At 43.7% G+C, this 18,824-nt stretch overlaps 1 long non-coding RNA gene across 1 annotated transcript in view; it reads left to right on the forward strand.

Annotated features, from left to right (window-relative positions):
* Window positions 1-11,624, forward strand: part of LOC112076555 (uncharacterized) — a 22,811-nt gene extending 11,187 nt beyond the window's left edge. Inside the window, exons 2-4 of the long non-coding RNA XR_011477789.1 lie at window positions 4,870-4,974; window positions 10,557-10,608; window positions 10,779-11,624. This is a non-coding gene — a long non-coding RNA (uncharacterized lncRNA). The remainder of the gene's footprint in view (window positions 1-4,869; window positions 4,975-10,556; window positions 10,609-10,778) is intronic.
* Window positions 11,625-18,824: the final 7,200 nt, after the last annotated feature.

Below are 18,824 nucleotides of genomic sequence, written 5' to 3' on the forward strand. Positions count from 1 at the left end.
ATTAAAAAGTAAAACCCGTAAAGTTGTCAGGTAGCAAAGTAAGGTTGGCCACAAAACGCACAGCAACACGTAAACAAGTCTGCAAGTTGCAATTAGTTCATGGTTATTTTCCCAGCTGGCATCCTCGTGAGTCTGAGTGTCAGTGTACGGACTGGGCTAAGAGACCATTCCTGTCTGTAGAGTCCATCTTCTCCACTGCGAGAACATGGGTCTGCAGCAGTATGAGCAGGGCTTGCTGAATAGACCTATTTCCCTGCTGTGATGGCTGACGTCCCTGCCTCTTGTCCTGGAGGAGGTTGAGTTTTGACTGCATGTTTTCAATCTTCTGCATGAGGGCAATGATCTGATCAGTTGTCTCATAGGTCAGGGCTTCAACTCTCCGAGTTGCTGGAGGTGGGTTGCAGGTCACATTACCTTTGTCCGCCCAAGCAATGCGCCTGGTCCTGCTCTTCCCATCAAGCTCACATCCCAATGTGGCTCGATAGTTATGTTCATGGGCCTCTGCTAGCTATTAAGCCTCCACCAGTGAGCTGGGGTCCTTGTTCATGACCTCATAGCCTACTTTTGTGTTCTTCAGAACCTTGAGAAATGCATCAGCGATCAGCTGGTCTTGCAGTGCCAACTCCACGCCAGGGTAGGCGGAAGTGGTCAGGCGACGAACCTATTTTGCTGTTCACTCGTTGTTCTGTTATAGCTTTCGCTGTGTATGGGTTGCAGGGTCACGCCGTCTGAAGCGCTGCGTCAGCTGCTCCTGAAAGAAGGAGTAATCCTCATGTTTTCAGGAAGGGAACAAACATTCCGAATGGCAGCCCCTCTCGTGCAGCATATCCACTCTTTCTGCACTATTCCATCCATACAGTGCCTTTGGAAAGTATTCAGACCTTGATTTTTTTCCACATTTTGTTACGTTACAGCCTTATTCTAAAATGGATAAAATAGTTTCCCCGTCATCAGTATACACACACAATACCCCATAATGAGAAAGCAAAAACGTTTTTTTGAAATTGTTGCTAATTTATTAAAAATTACAAACTTATCACATTTACATAAGTATTCGCACCCTTTACTCAGTACTTTGAAGCACCTTTGGCAGCGAGTCTTCTTGGGTATGACGCTACAAGCTTGGTACACCTTATTTGAGGAGTTTGTCCCATTCTTCTCTTCAGATCCTCTCAAGCTCTGTCAGGTTGGATGGGGAGTGTTGCTGCACAGCTACAAGTCTCTCCAGCGATGTTCGATCGGGTTCAATGACATTCAGAGACTTGTCCCGAAGCCACTCCTGCATTGCCTTGGCTGTGGGCTTAGGGTCGTTGTCCTGTTGGAAGGTTTACGTTCCCCCCAGTCTGAGATCCTGATCACTCTGGAGCAGGTTTTCATCAAGGATCTCTGTAATTGCTCCGTTCATCTTTGCCTCGATCCTGACTAGTCTCCCAGTRCCTGCCGCTGAAAAACATCCCCACAGCATGATGCTGCCACCCACCATGCTTCACTGTTAGGGATGGTGCRAGGTTTCCTCCAGACGTGACACTTTTTTGGCATTCAGGCCAAAGAGTTAAATCTTGGTTTCATCAGACCAGAGAATATTGTTTCTCATGGGCTGAGAGTCTTTTGGTGCCAAACTCCAAGCGGGCTGTCATGTGCCTTTTACTGAGGAGTGGCTCCCGGGTCCTCTCTACCATAAAGGCCTGATTGGTGGACTGCTGCAGAGAAAATTGTCCTTCTGGAAGGTTTTCCCATCTCCACAGGAACTATAGATCTCTCTGAGTGACCATCGGGTTCATGATAACCTCCCTGGCCAAGGCCCTTCTCCCCCGATTGCTCAGTTTGGCCGGGCGGCCAGCTCTAGGAAGAGTCTTGGTTGTTCCAAACTTCTTCCATTTAAGAATGATGGAGGCCACTGTGTTCTTGGGGATCTTCAATGCTACAGAATTATTTTGTACCCTTCCCCAGATCTGTGCTCGACACAATCCTGTCTCGGAGCTCTACGGACAATTCCTTCGACCTCGTGACTTGGTATTTACTCTGACATGCACTGTCACTGTGGGACCTTATATAGACAGGTGGTGCCATTCCAAACATGTCCAATCAATTGAATTTACCACAGGTGGACTCCAATCAAGTTGTAGAAACATCTCAAGGATGATCAATGAAAACAGGATGCACCTGAGCTCAATTTCGAGTCTTATAGCAAAGGGTCTGAATACTTATGTAAATAAGGTATTTTCTATTATTGCAAAAAATCCTAAACCTCTTTTCGCTTTGCCCATTAAGTGGTATTGTGTGTAGATTGCCTGGGGAAACAATTATATAATCCATTTTAGAATAAGGCTGTAACGTAACAAAATGTGGGGAAAGTCAAGGGGTCTGAATAGTTCCCGAAGGCAATGTATGTCTGCTTGTCACTCGAATGGCAGCAGTTAAGACTGCCAATCCTCGGTCCCATCGAAGTTAGCTATCTTTGTTCTGGGGCCTTCATGTCCAGTGGAGAGGTTCAGGTCATGATGGCTTGGGTTGCTGCTGTGGTCAGCAGGGGGAGCAGTGGCCGAGAGCGGTGATCCGCTTTTGTCTGTGTCTCAGAACCGGCCCCACTGCAGAGCCTGTTGTATTGGGCCCTGCATTGCGAGACCATTGTTGGATTACCTCCAGCTCAGCAGTGACGGGACCACCAGCCCAAGTACTAGATGTGTCTGGGGTATTACTGAGAATGACGTGGATGGCATGAAGTTGGAGTAGTTGGCCTAACTTTGCTCAGATGCTCCACACCTGTAGCCCTCAGTTTTTTGATGCCGCATTTTAAAAAAAAAAGTGTGGTGTGATGGAAACACGAGTGTCGTACAATTTCATAAATGTTGACAGTTTGTTCGACATGGTAAAATCTTTTTGTGTCGGTAAAATGAATTATGTGACTATTGTAGTGGACTTGCTTTTATGTGCAAATATTGATATAATAAACTTGCAGTCACATGATGCTATGTTGTGTGGTATTCACTTGGAACAATGAGCTGGTTTTCCTCTTATACCCCATTATTTCACTCCACTCCAATATGACTTGGAAAAGCATGCACAGTTTATTAGGGTACAAATTAAATAAGTTATGATGAACTTCACAGGGAGGTGAAAGTGTACGGTGATGAGCTTGATGCTCCTTTCAATAAATATTGTGGGTCTTAATTTGAATGCTGGTGGCATGATCATTGGTGCCTGGCTGCCAATTGACAAAAATGATCTTGCTCTGTAATCTCATCTCTAAAAAAATATATAAATAATTATTTCACCTTTTATTTAACCAGGTTGGCTAGTTGAGAACAAATTCTCATTTACAACTGTGACCTGGCCAAGATAAAGCAAAGCAGCGCGACACAAACAATAACAACAGAGTTACACATGGAATAAACAAACATACAGTCAATAACCCAATAGAAAAAAGTCTATATACAGTGTGTGCAAATGAGGTGAGGTAAGGTAAGGCAATAAATGGGCCATAGTGGTGAAATAATTACAATTTAGAAATCAAACATTAGAGTGATAGGTGTGCAGAAGATGAATGTGCAAGTAGAGATACTTGGGTGCAAATGAGCAAAAATAAATAACAGTATGGGGATGAGGTAGTTGGATGGGCTATTTACAGATGGGTTATGTGCAGTGATCTGAGAGCTGCTTGACAGCTGATGCTTAAAGTTAGTGAGGGAGATATGAGTCTCCAGCTTCAGTGATTTTATATTTTAAAAAAATTGCAATTCGTTTCAGTCATTGGCAGCAGAGAACTGGAAGGAAAGGTGGCCAAAGTAGGAATTGGCTTTGGGGGTGACCAGTGAAATATACCTGCTGGAGCGTGTGCTACGGATGGGTGCTGCTATGGTGACCACTGAGCTGAGATAAGGCGGGGCTTTACCTAGCAGAGACTTATAGATGACCTGGAGGCAGTGGATTTGGTGACAAATATGAAGCGAGGGCCAGCCAACGAGAGCATACAGGTCGCAGTGGTGGGTAGTATATGGGGCTTTGGTGACAAAACGGATGGCACTGTGATATTTGCATGGAAATAGGTTTCATCCAATTTGTGACATATCTAGTGTCTGTGGAAGAGAGTACCTGTCTGTAGGCTACAGACTTCAGTAAAGAGGAACCTATTTTGAAACATAATAGGAGAAAAATGATCCTGTCTGACAGATTTGAGTGTGAAGGAGAGCAGGGTGCACATATCAAAATCATTTTTTCTTGATTTTCAGTACATCTTTTGAGGCAAAAGACCCAAATGAAACGTCAGGTTTTTGCCATGGAGACAAAGTTTTCGATGCAAAGTCTGACAGTGTGGGAGATTGACATGATCAAATGACAACAAAAACATATAAACTACAATTAAATACATTTTAATTCCAGGATGTAACATAACAAAATGTTGCAAATGTCCAAGGGATATGAATACTTCTACTGTACAGATGTAGGATCTTAATTTGAGCCAGTTTGCTACAGAAGGAAAATGATCTTGCAGAAAGAGGAAATGTGAATTATGTGGATTATAATTAATAGACATTTTTGTAGGGGTTGATCCATTTTTTAAAGGAAAATCAAGTCTGAAATTAAAGTGGAAATTACAAACTTCAGAAGCCTTTTTAAACCTCAAATACCCTACACATTTTAAATGTTCTGCATTGCAGGACAGTTCCCCTGCAACAGTGTGATCAAATTAAGATCCTACATCTATATGTCAGACTACAAATATATTGTTGAGTTTGCTTTTATAGGTACTGGCCCAAACTGTTGCAGTAGGAGATTAATCCATTAATCATGGTGTTATACATTTTCACACTGAATGACCTTTATGCATTTCAACATTGGGAAGATAATGTTTCTTTGTTTCAATTGCAGAGGAGAATGGAATCTGAAGCCAGCACGGAGGTAGAGGAAGAGACTGACAATATACCTGAGCTTTCTAACCCACTGTCAACAGGAGAATTTGAGAGAGATAAACAGGTTTGTTCTGAACATAGTTTAGATGCTCAAGAAAATACAAGCAACATCACAGCAACACATGATTCAGAGATACAGCCTCATGTCCCTCAATGTCAAGTGGAATCAGACAGAAAAGATGATGACCTGGAGGATCCAACTGACCAAAGCTTAAGAATACCCACTTGTAGCTACACCTCAATGAAAATGTCATGCCATGTGTGAACATTGCTTTTCAAACACAGAGGGGAGAATCAGTGAGGAATATTAACTGTAGCCCTGGTTGGGTGTTTACTCTTCAAATAATGTAGTAATAAAAAAGGTATTGATAGTCATATACACACCCCTCCATATGTATTTGGACAGTGAAGCAAAATGTAAAACATTTGGCTCCTTACTCCAGCATTTTGGATTTGAGATCAAATGTTTAATTTGAGGCAGCAGTACAAAATATCACCTTTTTATTTGAGGGTATTTTCATACATATCAGTTCTCTCTCAAATACTTGTTCAGTCTCACTTTGGGGTAACGCCTTTTAGGAGGCAGAGTCAGGAAGCTCCAATTATACAAACGTCTGTTGTAGACAGACAGGGAGAGTTGGCGAATAGTGCGGAACCCCACTCCTTATAAGGCACCATCAGCTCTATCTTCACTTTTGTTTTCTTCCTTACGGATTTGGCAAGCCCCTCCTGTATATTTTCCTCAGCATGACTTGGATCACTGTTTTCCTGCTAAACTATTCACAGGCGAACACGGGGGGACTTGTAGGATATCAGCTTCTCGTCGAGAGGAATGAGTACTTTTACCAAAAGGAAAAAGATTACTTCTCAGTCTCTGGCCAAGCTGGCGCCACACGGCTTTCATCCTACCAGCCCACTACAGTTACCTGCTTCGTGCTGCTCATTCCCACTGAGGTGTAAAATGGAAAAGAGACTTTGAGATTTTGGTTAGCCCACGCAGCAAAGAACACACTTTCTCTTCAGCTAGCAGTGTAATAGCGAAAGTACATGCTTAGAGCTAGCTCATTCGGGTAGCTTTTTCTATCTGCATTGAGAAGCAATACTTCTTCCTTCATTTAACTTACCAGTGCCCTCGCTGGCTAGGGCTGATCAGTCTCGGTACTACGGTCGTGGGAGATTTTCAGCCCGTAGAGCAACATGGTTAGCCGGAGAGCAAACTATACTTACTAGGCTGCACCACTTACTGCTCTTGGCTCACCCTCACACAGTGTATTCTTTCCTCTTCTAGCGTATCCCTTCGAAACGGGCATAATGACAGGGGAGTCTAAGGAGAAGAGAAATACGGAACACATCCCAGGAGGTTCAAACCGGCCTTAATCCTCAAAAGTGAGCCACTAGGCTCGTATAAACACCTTGGGCTGGTCACTAAGTTCTCCATCCACTTGGTTAAGTGTTCCTGCAACGTCATTTCCACCCTATCCTACAATAGTGGGATTTTGACTGCACTAACAACCTGCAACCGTTAGGACGCGTTTGCTCCCTTCATCTAGCAGACTGGCTCCCAGATTGTTAGACACAGCAGGAACCCTTCACCTGTTCAGCTAGCTCAAGCCATAGCCACCATTGAGCACCATATGTAGGATGTTCATGTCTCATACCTGGAACCCGGGCTCTCTTCCCTATCCCTATGGTGATGTCTCTAATAGATCGTCCCGCTCCATAGCCGTCTTGCTAGACTGTTGGTGGTCCTAGCTGTCATCGGCCGGTGCTGGAACAATGACGAGGGAAGCCTCCCTCTAGTAGGTTACTCTAAGGAGGGATTACGTTATACACTCATATCTTCAGTCCTATGGTCCCATTCCAGGCCCTGACGGTCTTGTTGGAATCTCCTATAGCAGCTTTTCAGCCACAGGTAGGTGTACACATTTGACATTTACGCTCTTATCCAGAGCGACTTAGTGAGTGGATACATTTCCATGTTTTTTTATATTTTTCCCCCCGTACTGGGATGGTGTCCAAGCAGATCGTCCCATCCTGGGCCTGTCTATTTTACTTGAGACCATTTCACAGCTGCCAGTGGAAAGTGTGCATTTTATTTCTCGCATTTTAAACAGCTATAGTTATAGCATTTACATCCGCAGGTGGGTGAATGCGCTGCCACCACTCATGCCTGCAATATACCCCAGGGTTATCCAAGGTTACCTTTCAACCTAACCCCGCTTGTGTGGCTAAAGTCAGCAGTGCTTACTGTTACCTCACTCTAGAGCTGTTAGCCTTTCACCCACCATTTTCTTCTCCATGGAGGAGCAGCGTCTCCACCACTTGTCCAGAGCGTACTTTGCGCATCTACATGGATAGGACAGGAGCCCTGTGAATGAACTACAGCTATCTGCCTCTTGGGCACCTCCCTATTCAGGGAGGCCCATTTCTCGCCAGCGTCTATCCCACTGGATAGTGAGGCTATTATAGTGACATATAATAGCAGGGGTTTACTACCGCCAAAGGGTGTATGGCTGTGTCATGGGCATTGTTTAAAGCAGGGATGTGATTCTTCCGGGTTAAACCGGAATTCTGGATTTTCCGTTGTAAAATGGTGACCCATGTGATTCATGCAGAAGCTTGAGCTTCCTATTGCGTTGCCTAGGGTTCTTGAAGACTTTATTTCCCTCTCGAAAAAGTGAACTCTATGATTTTCACTGCCAGCGGTCCTGTTTTGCACAGTCAGAAATGTTGATAGACCTGAGCTGTTGCGAGAGCTGACGGGCAGCAGGCGCTTGCTTGAGTGATTGACAAGAAAACATGTATAATTGACACCTGCTGCTGCAATGGCTAGCTAACCACATTTTGACCAGTGAGGTGAATGTCAACAGATAGCTAACTCGGATGAGTCAAATATATTACTTTTTTCTGTGTGTGAATATTATCTAGCTAATGTTATCAAGCCTAGTAGATGGAAATGTGTTTGGTTCATAAACCTGTAAACAGCTAATGGTGATTTATAATCGAACAGTTCGTAGCTAACTAAATTCAAGACCGACACTGGTGGCAAGCTGCTGATACGACTGAGTGACGACAGACACAAAAGAGGAAACGGCCATATTATGCAGCACTGCCGGACTAGCTAGTCTGAGTACCAGTCTCTTTGGCAATGAGAAGGAGTGGAATGTAATCTAAATGGACTGGTACTCAGACTAGCGATGAGCGGGTGAACACTGACTATTGGTGTGTGTGTAAGTGCATTCAAGACATTTACATTACATTAAGTCATTTAGCAGACGCTCTTATCCAGAGCGACTTACAGACATGTCGGAAAGACAAAGCTTCACAGTTTATTTTTGGTTATGTAGCTTTCGAAAGCATTTATTTTGCTTGTCCTTATTAGACTGTCAACCCCTGGTTGAAAAACCAAATATAATGTCAAATTCTGTTGATTCATAGATCCATAGGCCTAATTCTCAATCTTAAATCCAGCCCCCTTGTGGACAGGCCTGTTGGATTGCAGGAAATGGCTGTTTCAGGTGTTAAAAAGCTAAAAGTGCTTCAGCCTCATCCTGACCTCCCCCTCACGGTAACTTACACAATTTTCCAGCTTTTTTCCCCCCAGACCCCATTTCACGTCCCTGTTAAAGACATCTCTGTTCAAGAGTTCTGTAATGTGGCACGTTTGGGTACCTTCATGAGGTGTACTGACTTGATGGATACCACTGCGCCCTCATTAGTGCACATGGTGCTTAGTGTCGGGGCCTCTGAGGTTGACTCTGTCAAGACACCCTGGCTTCAGAGAGTATATGAGCGCTACGGGAGTTGGCTATATTCCCATAGTGAGACCGAACAAGCATTTGAAAGAGAACGTAAGGTTACTTGACGTAACCCCAGTTCTCTGATAATGTGTGGTCTCTCACCGCGTTTCCCTTCATGCTCTGCGTAAGGAAGAAAACGTATACTTGAAATGACGCTAGAGGGGACGATGCGCCTTATAAGGACTGGGTTCCCCACTATTTGCCAACGCTCCTTGTCTGTCTACAACAGACGTGTGATTGGAGCTTCCTGACCCTGCCTCCTAGAAGGTGTTACCCCATAGTGCGATGCCTAAATCATATTATCAGAGAACCAGGGTTACGTCAAGTAACCTTTATGTTTACCGTTTAGAAATGAAAGCACTTTGTATCTTGTCCACCCCCCTATTTGAAGAAGTCATAAGTATTTGGACATTCACTTAGTGTATTAAACTAGTCAGAAGTTTAGTATTTGGATCCATATTCCTTGCACTCAATGACAATCAAGCTTGGACCTATAAAATTCTGTTGGATGCATTTGCAGTTTGTTATGGTTGTGTTTCGAATTGTTGTATTGTCATTTTTTTAATTATAAGAATAGAATGTTTTTAAAGAGTTCTACATTCAACTACCATGGATGAGTACAGAGGCACAAAGATCATACCCCCCCCCCAATTGCTAACCTCTCCTGTTATTGGTAATGGTGAGAGGTAAGCATGTTTTGTTGTGTCCTCTGTAGCCTTGTCTCAACATTATTCATTCATGATTTTTTTTWAATCATGGCATTATCATAATTCTACTGAACAAAAATATGAATGCGACCTGTTAAGTGTTGGTTTCATGAGCTGAAATAAAAGATCCCAGAAATGTTCCATACGCGATTCCATACATTTTTGTGCACAAATTTGTTTACAATTTTGTGTGCAATTGGCATGCGGACTGACTGCAGGAATGCCAAACAGAGCATTTTATGTTAATTTCTCTACCATAAGCCACCTACCATAAGCCACCATTTTAGAGAATTTTATAGTACGTCCAACCGGACTCACAACCGCAGACTACGTGTAACCACGCCAGCTCAGGACCTCCACATCCAGCTTCTTCACCTGTGGAATCGTCTATTTCTGTCTGTAACAACACCCTTTTGTGACGGAAAACTCATTCTGATTGGCTGGGCCTGGCTCCCAAGTGGGTGGGCCTATTCCCTGCCAGGACCCACCCATGGCTGCACCCCTGCCCAGTTGTGTGAAATATATAAATTTGCGCCTAATGAATTTATTCCAATTGACTGATTTCCTTTTATGAACTGTAACTCAGTAAAATTGTTGCATGTTGAGTTTATATTTTTGTTCAGGATAATTTAGAAGTGTTCGGAAACATCTTATCTACTCACTTAGAAAGACAATTACTCCAGTAATCATTTACTTTTTGTTGTAATTCAGCAGACACTCTTATCCAGAGCCATGTACTGGAGCTTGCTCAAAGGCACATCGGCAGATTTTTCACCTAGTCATATCGGGATTCAAACAAGCAACCTTTCAGTTACTGGCCCACCTTTTGCTCTTAACCGCTAGGCTACCTGCAACCTAATCATTCACCAATTCAGTTCCTATTGGGCAAAACATTACCCAAAACACAATGAAAACCAACTGCAAATGCAACCGAGTTTGTCAAAGGTTGATGTAGTCATTGCGTGCCAGGAATATGGGACCAAGTACTAAACCTTTGACTACTTTTAATCCAAATATGACTTCTTCAAATGGGGGGGACAAGATACCTAAAATGATTTGTACTATGTATAAATGGTTATTTGATTGTTTCATAGTATATAAATTATAAAATGTCATAATACATGTAAATAATTCCACAGAGTGAACCTGAAGTCCTTGAAATGAAAGGAAATGAAAGAGAACAAAATGACCGTAAGTTGACCACATCTAAAACGGGCATGGTAGAGTTTCCCACAGTGTAAAAAGAGTGAACTTCTACTGACATTTAATAATCTACCGATGTAGCAAAAATAGCCCATAGCATGGTTCATTTACAATACAGATTATTATCTTGTCTCCCATTGCTTATTATTATCTTTCAGTGACACCTGATCTGACGATAGCCTTGATTGGGGATCCTGAAGCTGTGAAAACTGAACCTGGAAATCTCTTTCTTGACAAGGAGGTCCTCTATTCAGAAGCAGATGAAGCGGAAGCCTCACGGATTGCACCAAGAATGTATGATTTATTTGGACATCGCATCACGGTCATCAACATGCTGGGCTTGGAACATACATCTTTGCAAAATCCCCTGGATGTACAGGGAATCAATGCTTTYATCTTCCTCAAACCACTGGGTCAGTATGTCACCACTGACAAGATGGGAGGAGATTGGATCAAAAAAATACTTGGAGAAAGATGTCTTCTTAACTATTCAATGACTCTTTTCACTTATGAGAAAAAGCAGGACTGTGAAACATTGAATGATGACCTGAACAAGAAATGTGATCTCAAGCAGTTGATTAACAGATGTGGAGGCAGGTATCACACCTGTGACAGGCRCATGAATGATCCAACAGAGATGATGTCATTGCTGGAGAAGATCAACATTATGGTCTCYGAAAATGACCCATGCTGCTATACTAGAGAAATGTATGGTGAAGAGATAAGGCAGAGACAGCAACTGAAACCAGATTTTGGACACCAGAAAAAAGAAGAGAAGAAAAAGACTGAATCAGGTTTGTTAATGCTGCACAATACTTGATGTTGTATCTTAGAGTAGTGGTCACCAACCAGTCGAAAGCAAACTTGTACTCCTTGAAGCCCTGCCGACTGGGTAAGCATTTTGAACCATTTCATTTGTCTGAGATCTGTGGCTAAATCGAGTGCAATCAGATAGTTCAAATCACAGAGCTTCCACGACTCAGGCCACAGCAAAGTTTGATACTAGCCTATGTAAGTTGTAATAACTTCTAAAACCATGACCACAGAGACTGTCAAAGAATAAAGAGCTGCTGTTTTTATGAGCGAGTTCATGTAAAACCTTTTATTCAGCACTGTCAACACTGATTTTATTCAACACTTACAAAACAAAACGACTTCTCCCTACTTTCACTTGCGCTGCAGTTGCATTGAATGAGTAGCCAAGTCGAACTGAGGTAAAGACAGATTCAGGTTGGATATTCGCCTGTAGTTTTCCTTACGTCTAGCAACAGCAGTTAGGGACCGTCGACATGGTGACAAATCACATTTTAAATTCAATAGCTCTTTAAGCATTACTCCTAAAACGTTAACTGGTTAACCTGATGGCATAGACACACATTGCGCACACTTTTTTGTCGATTTACATTTCGCACTATTTTATATTATTTATTTACATATTTGAATTTCATTAGCTCCTTGGTCATGTGACCTATCGACTTCAAACAAGGTTCAGAATGTACACTCAGTGGGCCTACACATTGCACACCCTTTGTCCATTTTCATCTCGCATGATTTTACATTAATTTGCCTGTTCTGCTAGTAAAGCTTACTCCCTGGAATTACTAAGAGGTTTAAAGTCCCGCTGTCAGGAACCACGTGCGCATGGTAACGCGTAACAGGCTCTGTGCATGTGGTAATTCGAAACAGGCTCGCTGTGGAAGTCTGGTGACCCGCCTGCTTTTTTCTGCTCAGACTAAATCCCCACTCCAACCTCCATGGCCTGAGTGCTGCCCCCAGCCCGAGTCCGTCCGCCCCTGCCCGGACTCTGAGTGCCCCCCGCCTTGGGCGAGACCTCCTTGTGCACCTGGTGACCTTTTGACTCCCACAGCGAGTCCCAACCTGACTCAGTCCCACCAGAGGATGGGCCCGGGCGGATGGGCAACCACCTAGCCCCCTACCTATCCAGAGCCCAATGTCTTATGCCTTCTACCCGCATGCCTGGGCTCTCACACTCTTTGTGTGGTCTCTGGCCCTTCTCCGTGCACCTGGTAACCCGTAAGTATAGAAAGAGGATGGTAGAGGAAGACGCCTTCCGTCCTCGACAAAAGCTTGGATCGAGGGCTGACTTTCAATAGATCGCAGCTAGTGTGCTGCTCTGCTATGTACGAAACCCTGACCCGTTGATTTAGCACCAGGTTCCCCACAAACATGCGGTGCGCATCAGGAGAGGGGCAGCAACTCATCCGGCCTCACCCCAACCCAGTCACGAACGGCTCTACTCACCTGTCAAAGAGGCAGGCTATCCTTGGCCAACCGAAGATCCGCGGTGCTACGGTATCGTTACATTTCGGGGGGATTCTGACTTGGAGGCATTCAGTCATAATCCCACGCACCATTGGATSCGTGCCCAGTGGGAACCTAGGCTTCTCCGTCCGTTTTATGGTTCCGCAGCAAATCAATGGGCGTGGATGGTACTACCCACATCGGATGTAGACCTCCCTCCCCAGACAAGCTGGAGATACCTCTCCCCACTTCATAGGGCATGAGCCAGATCCATGCAATGCCCTATCACTGCGGGGCCAATGGGTTTAGTCTCCGCCTCAAGTCTAGTGAGCGTAGAGACCTCCCCACCTACAATGTGTGGGGCCGGCGAGCGCCGTAGCTGGGGAGATCCGCGAGAAGGGCGGCGCCTGTCACCGCCAGTCCATGGACATTCTGAAAGTAGTTTGAGGTCAGTAGGTCACATTACCAAGGAGCTATTGAAATTTGTAAGTTTGAAAAATTCATGTAAAATTGTGTGAGATGAAAATGGACAGACTAGAGGGTGTGCAGTATAGAAGGGTAGTCGTGGACATTCTGAACCTTGTTTGAGGTCAGTAGGTCACATGACCAAGGAGCTATTGAAATGAGAAACATTGAAAATTCATGTAAAATTGTGTGAGGAACATGGATGAACTAAAGGGTGTACAATGTTAGGCCCACTGATGTAGGTCACATGACCAAGGAGCTATTGAAATTCAAATGTAAAAAAAAAAAGTCGTACTTTGTTTACGCTCCCTAACTAATTCAACTATAATTACAAAATGCTGCTCACATTTCCACATGTTTATTTGCTTTGCAAAGTGAATTAATGTCCAAATCGTGAAAATAAGACCTGTGCAATGTTGTGCACAATTTTTCCAACACCTGACACTTATTGGAGTCTGTGCTCAAGTGGTTTGAAAGCTATTGACGTTTGAAAGCGTGAATATCCAACCTGAAACGTCTTTACCTCGGTCCAAATCGATAGTCCTGCGTTTTTATTATATTAGCAGCTCATCGTGTCTAATTTTAATATCAAGGAATATTACACTTTCTCTGGTCATAGGAACAACATGAATTTGTGCATGATGCAGATTCAGTGCGACTGAGTTTCGCCAACAGGTCATTCTCACTGGAGGAAATGTAGGAGAGCGCAGGGACCGTGAGAGATGGACCCTCTGCTTCTCTCTCTCTCCTCTGAGACTAAAACTGTGTTCAAAACAACTGGGAACTCGGGAAATCTCAGAATTCAGTGCGTTGAAGACGACTGGGATTTGGGGAAATAGTTTCAACGGTCATCCAACATGGAATTCCAAGTCAAACTCTTGCATTTTTCAAGACCGCATACTTTTCGACGTGAAGATAACTGACGTCATGATTTGACCTCGTTTTTTTTCTGAGTTCCCAGTTGTCTTGAAAGCACCATGACCATCAGACGCATGTACCGTCAGTCCAGTAAAATAGAAAAGCAAATTATTTCAATTCATGCTCCACTGTGCCTTGAAAGTGCTACACCAACTGATTTATTTTGTAATCCAAGCTCAAGTTTTTAAATGTATACTGAACAAAAATATGAATGCGACCTGTTAAGTGTTGGTTTCATGAGCTGAAATAAAAGATCCCAGAAATGTTCCATGCGCACAAAAAGCTTATTTCTCTCAAATTTTGTGGAAAAAATTGTTTACATCCCTGTTAGTGAGCATTTCTCCTTTGCCAAGATAATCCATCCACCTGACAGGTGTGGCATACAAGAATCTGATTAAACAGCATGATCATTACACAGGTGCACCTTGTGCTGGGGACAATAAAATGCCACTCTAAAATGTGCAGTTTTGTCACATAGCACAATGCCACAGATGTCTCAAGCTTGAGGGAGTGTGCAATTGACATGCTTACTGCAGGAATGTCACCAAACTTGTTGCCAGAGTTTAATGTTCATTTCTCTATCATAATCTCTCTGTACTTTGCTTCGTTCATCTTTGCCTCGATTCTGACATCCCCACAGCATGTTGCTCTTCCAGACGTAACGCTTGGCATTCAGGTCCAAGAGTTCAGTCTTGGTTTCATCAGACCAGAGAATATTTTTCTCATGGTCTGAGTCCTTTTTAGATGCCTTTTGGGAAAACTCCAAGCGGGCTGTCATGTGCCTTTATACTGAGGAGTGGCTCCCGTCTGGCCACTCTACCATCAAGGCCTGATTGGTGGAGTGCTGCAGAGATGGTTGTCCTTCTGGAAGGTTTTCCCATCTCCACAGAGAAACTCTGGAGCTCTATCAGTGACCATTGGGTTCTTGGTCACCTCCCTGACCAAGGCCTCCCCCGATTGAGCAGTTTGGCTGGGTCGGCCAGCTCTAGGAAGAGTCTTGTGGTTCCAAACTTCTTCCATTTAAGAATGATGGAGGCCACTGTGTTCTTGGGGACCTTCAATGCTGCAGGAATGTTTTGGTACCCTTCCCCAGATCTGTGCCTCGACACAATCCTGTCTTGGCGCTCTACGGACATTCCTTCAACCTCATGGCTTGGTTTTTACTCTGACCTGCACTGTCAACTGCGGGACCTTTTATGTAGACAGGTGTGTGTGCCTTTCCAAATCATGTCCAATCAGTTGAATTTACAACTGGTGGACTCCAAGTTGTAGAACATCTCAAGGATGATCAATAGAAACAGGAGCTCAATTCGATAAATCCATGATAATCGAAAATTTCAATAAGCATTTCTCTACGGCTGGCCATGCATTCCTCCTGGCTGCCCCGGCCAACAGCTCCCCCCCACCACCCCCGCAGCTACTTGCCCGAGCCTCCCCAGCTTCTCCTTCACCCAAATCCAGATTGCAGATGTTCTGAAGAGCTGCAAAAACCTGGACCTGTACAAATCAGCTGGGCTAGACAATCTGGACCCTCTATTTCTAAAACTATCTGCCGCCATTGTTGCAACCCCTATTACCAGTCTGTTCAACCTCTTTCGTATCGTCCGAGATCCCTAAAGATTGCAAAGCTGCCGTGGTCATCCCCCTCTTCAAAGGGGTGACACTCTAGAACCAAACTGTTATAGACCTACAGTGGGGCAAAAAAGTATTTAGTCAGCCACCAATTGTGCAAGTTCTCCCACTTAAAAAGATGAGAGAGGCCTGTAATTTTCATCATAGGTACACTTCAACTATGACAGACAAAACGAGGAAAAGAAAATCCAGAAAATCACATGTAGGATTTTTAATGAATTTATTTGCAAATTATGGTGGAAAATAAGTATTTGTCACCTACAAACAAGCAAGATTTCTGGCTCTCACAGAACTGTAACTTCTTATTTAAGAGGCTCCTCTGTCCTCCACTCGTTACCTGTGTTAATGGCACCTGTTTGGACTTGTTATCAGTATAAAAGACACCTGTCCACAACCTCAAACAGTCACACTCCAAACTCCACTATTGCCAAGACCAAAGAGCTGTCAAAGGACACCAGAAACAAAAATGTAGACCTGCACCAGGCTGGGAAGACTGCAATAGGTAAGCAGCTTGGTTTGAAGAAATCAACTGTGGGAGCAATTATTAGGAAATGGAAGACATACAAGACCACTGATAATCTCCCTCGATCTGGGGCTCCACGCAAGATCTCACCCCATGGGGTCAAAATGATCACAAGAACGGTGAGCAAAAATCCCAGAACTACACGGGGGACTTAGTGAATGACCTGCAGAGAGCTGGGACCAAAGTAACAAAGCCTACCATCAGTAACACACTACGCCGCCAGGGACTCAAATCCTGCAGTGACAGACGTGTCCCCTGCTTAAGCCAGTACATGTCCAGGCCCTCTGAAGTTTGCTAGAGAGCATTTGGATGATCCAGAAGAAGATTGGAGAGAATGTCATATGGTCAGATGAAACCAAAATATAACTTTTTGGTAAAAACTCAACTCGTCGTGTTTGGAGGACAAAGAATGCTGAGTTGCATCCAAAGAACACCATCATGCTTGGGCTGTTTTTCTGCAAAGGGACCAGGACGACTGATCCGTGTAAAGGAAAGAATGAATGGGGCAATGTATCGTGAGATTGAGTGAAAACCTCCTTCCATCAGCAAGGGCATTGAAGATGAAACGTGGCTGGGTCTTTTAGCATGACAATGATCCCAAACACACCGCCCGGGCAACGAAGGAGTGGCTTCGTAAGAAGCATTTCAAGGTCCTGGAGTGGCCTAGCCAGTCTCCAGATCTCAACCCATAGAAAATCTTTGGAGGGAGTTGAAAGTCCGTGTTGCCCAGCAACAGCCCAAAACATCACTGCTCTAGAGGAGATCTGCATGGAGAAATGGGCCAAAATACCAGCAACAGTGTGTGAAAACCTTGTGAAGGAAAACGTTTGACCTCTGTCATTGCCAACAAAGGGTATATAACAAAGTATTGAGAAACTTTTTGTATTGACCAAATACTTATTTTCCACCATAATTTGCAAATAAATTCATTAAAAATCCTACAATGTGATTTTCTGGATTCTTTTTTCTCATTTTGTCTGTCATAGTTGAAGTATACCTATGATGAAAATTACAGGCCTCTCATCATTTTAAGTGGGAGAACTTGCACAATTGGTGGCTGACTAAATACTTTTTTGCCCCACTGTATACCATCTTGCCCTGTCTCTCTAAAGTCTTCGAAAGCCAAGTTAATAAACAGATCACTGACCATTTCGAATCCCACCATACCTTCTCCGCTGTGCAATCCGGTTTCCGAGCTGGTCACGATATCATAACCACCATTGATACAAGACAGTACTGTGCAGCCATCTTTATCGACCTTGCCAAGGCTTTTGACTCTGTCAATCACCGTATTCTTATCGGCCGACTCAATAGCCTTGGTTCTCAAATGACTGCCCGCCTGGTTCACCAACTACTTAGCAGACAGAGTTCAGTGTGTCAAATCGGAGGGCCTGTGTCCGGATCTCTTGCACTCTCTATGGGGTACCACAGGGTTAAATTCTCAAGCCGACTCTTTTCTCTGTATAATATCAATGATGTCGCTCTTGTTGCGGGTGATTCCCTGATCCACCTCTACGCAGACGACACCATTTCTGTATACATCTGGGCCTTCTTTGGACACTGTGTTAACTAACCTCCAAACGAGCTTCAATGCCATACAACACTCCTTCCGTGGCCTCCAACTGCTCTTAAACGCTAGAAAAACCAAATGCATGCTTTTCAACCGTTCGCTGCCCGCACCCGCCTGCCCGACTAGCATCACTGCCCTGGACGGTTCTGACCTAGAATATGTGGACAACTACAAATACCTAGGTGTCTGGCTACATTTTACATTTACATTTAAGTCATTAGCAGACGCTCTTATCCAGAGCGACTTACAAATTGGAAAGTTCATACATATTCATTCATACAGCTAGACTGTAAACTCTCCTTCCAGACTCATCTTAACCTTTCTAGGACGCACGTTCCGCTAGCGGACCCCCCCCCCCACCCCCCCCACCCCAACATTCCGCTGAAAAGGCAGCGTGCGAAATTCAAAAATATTTTCTTTATTTAACTTTCACACATTAACAAGTCCAATACAGCAAATGAAAGATAAACATCGTGTCCATTTTTTAAATGTTTTACAGCGAAACACAACATATTTGTTAGATCACCATCAAATCCAAAAAAACACACAGCCATTTTTCCCAGCCAAAGATAGTCACACAAAAGCAGAAATAGAGATTAAAACTAATCACTAACCTTTGATAATCTTCATTCAGATGACACTCATAGGACATCATGTTACACACACTTTATGTTTTGTTCGATAATGTGCATATTTATATCACAAATCTCGGTTTACATTGGCGCCATGTTCAGAATGCCTCCAAAATATCCGGAGTAATTACAGAGAGCCACGTCAAATAAAGAAATACTCATCATAAACTTTGATGAAAGATACATGTTATCTCTCTCTTTT

This window comes from Salvelinus sp. IW2-2015, unplaced genomic scaffold (assembly GCF_002910315.2).
Source record: "Salvelinus sp. IW2-2015 unplaced genomic scaffold, ASM291031v2 Un_scaffold3837, whole genome shotgun sequence".
In the NCBI taxonomy this organism is placed as follows: Eukaryota; Metazoa; Chordata; class Actinopteri; order Salmoniformes; family Salmonidae; genus Salvelinus; species Salvelinus sp. IW2-2015.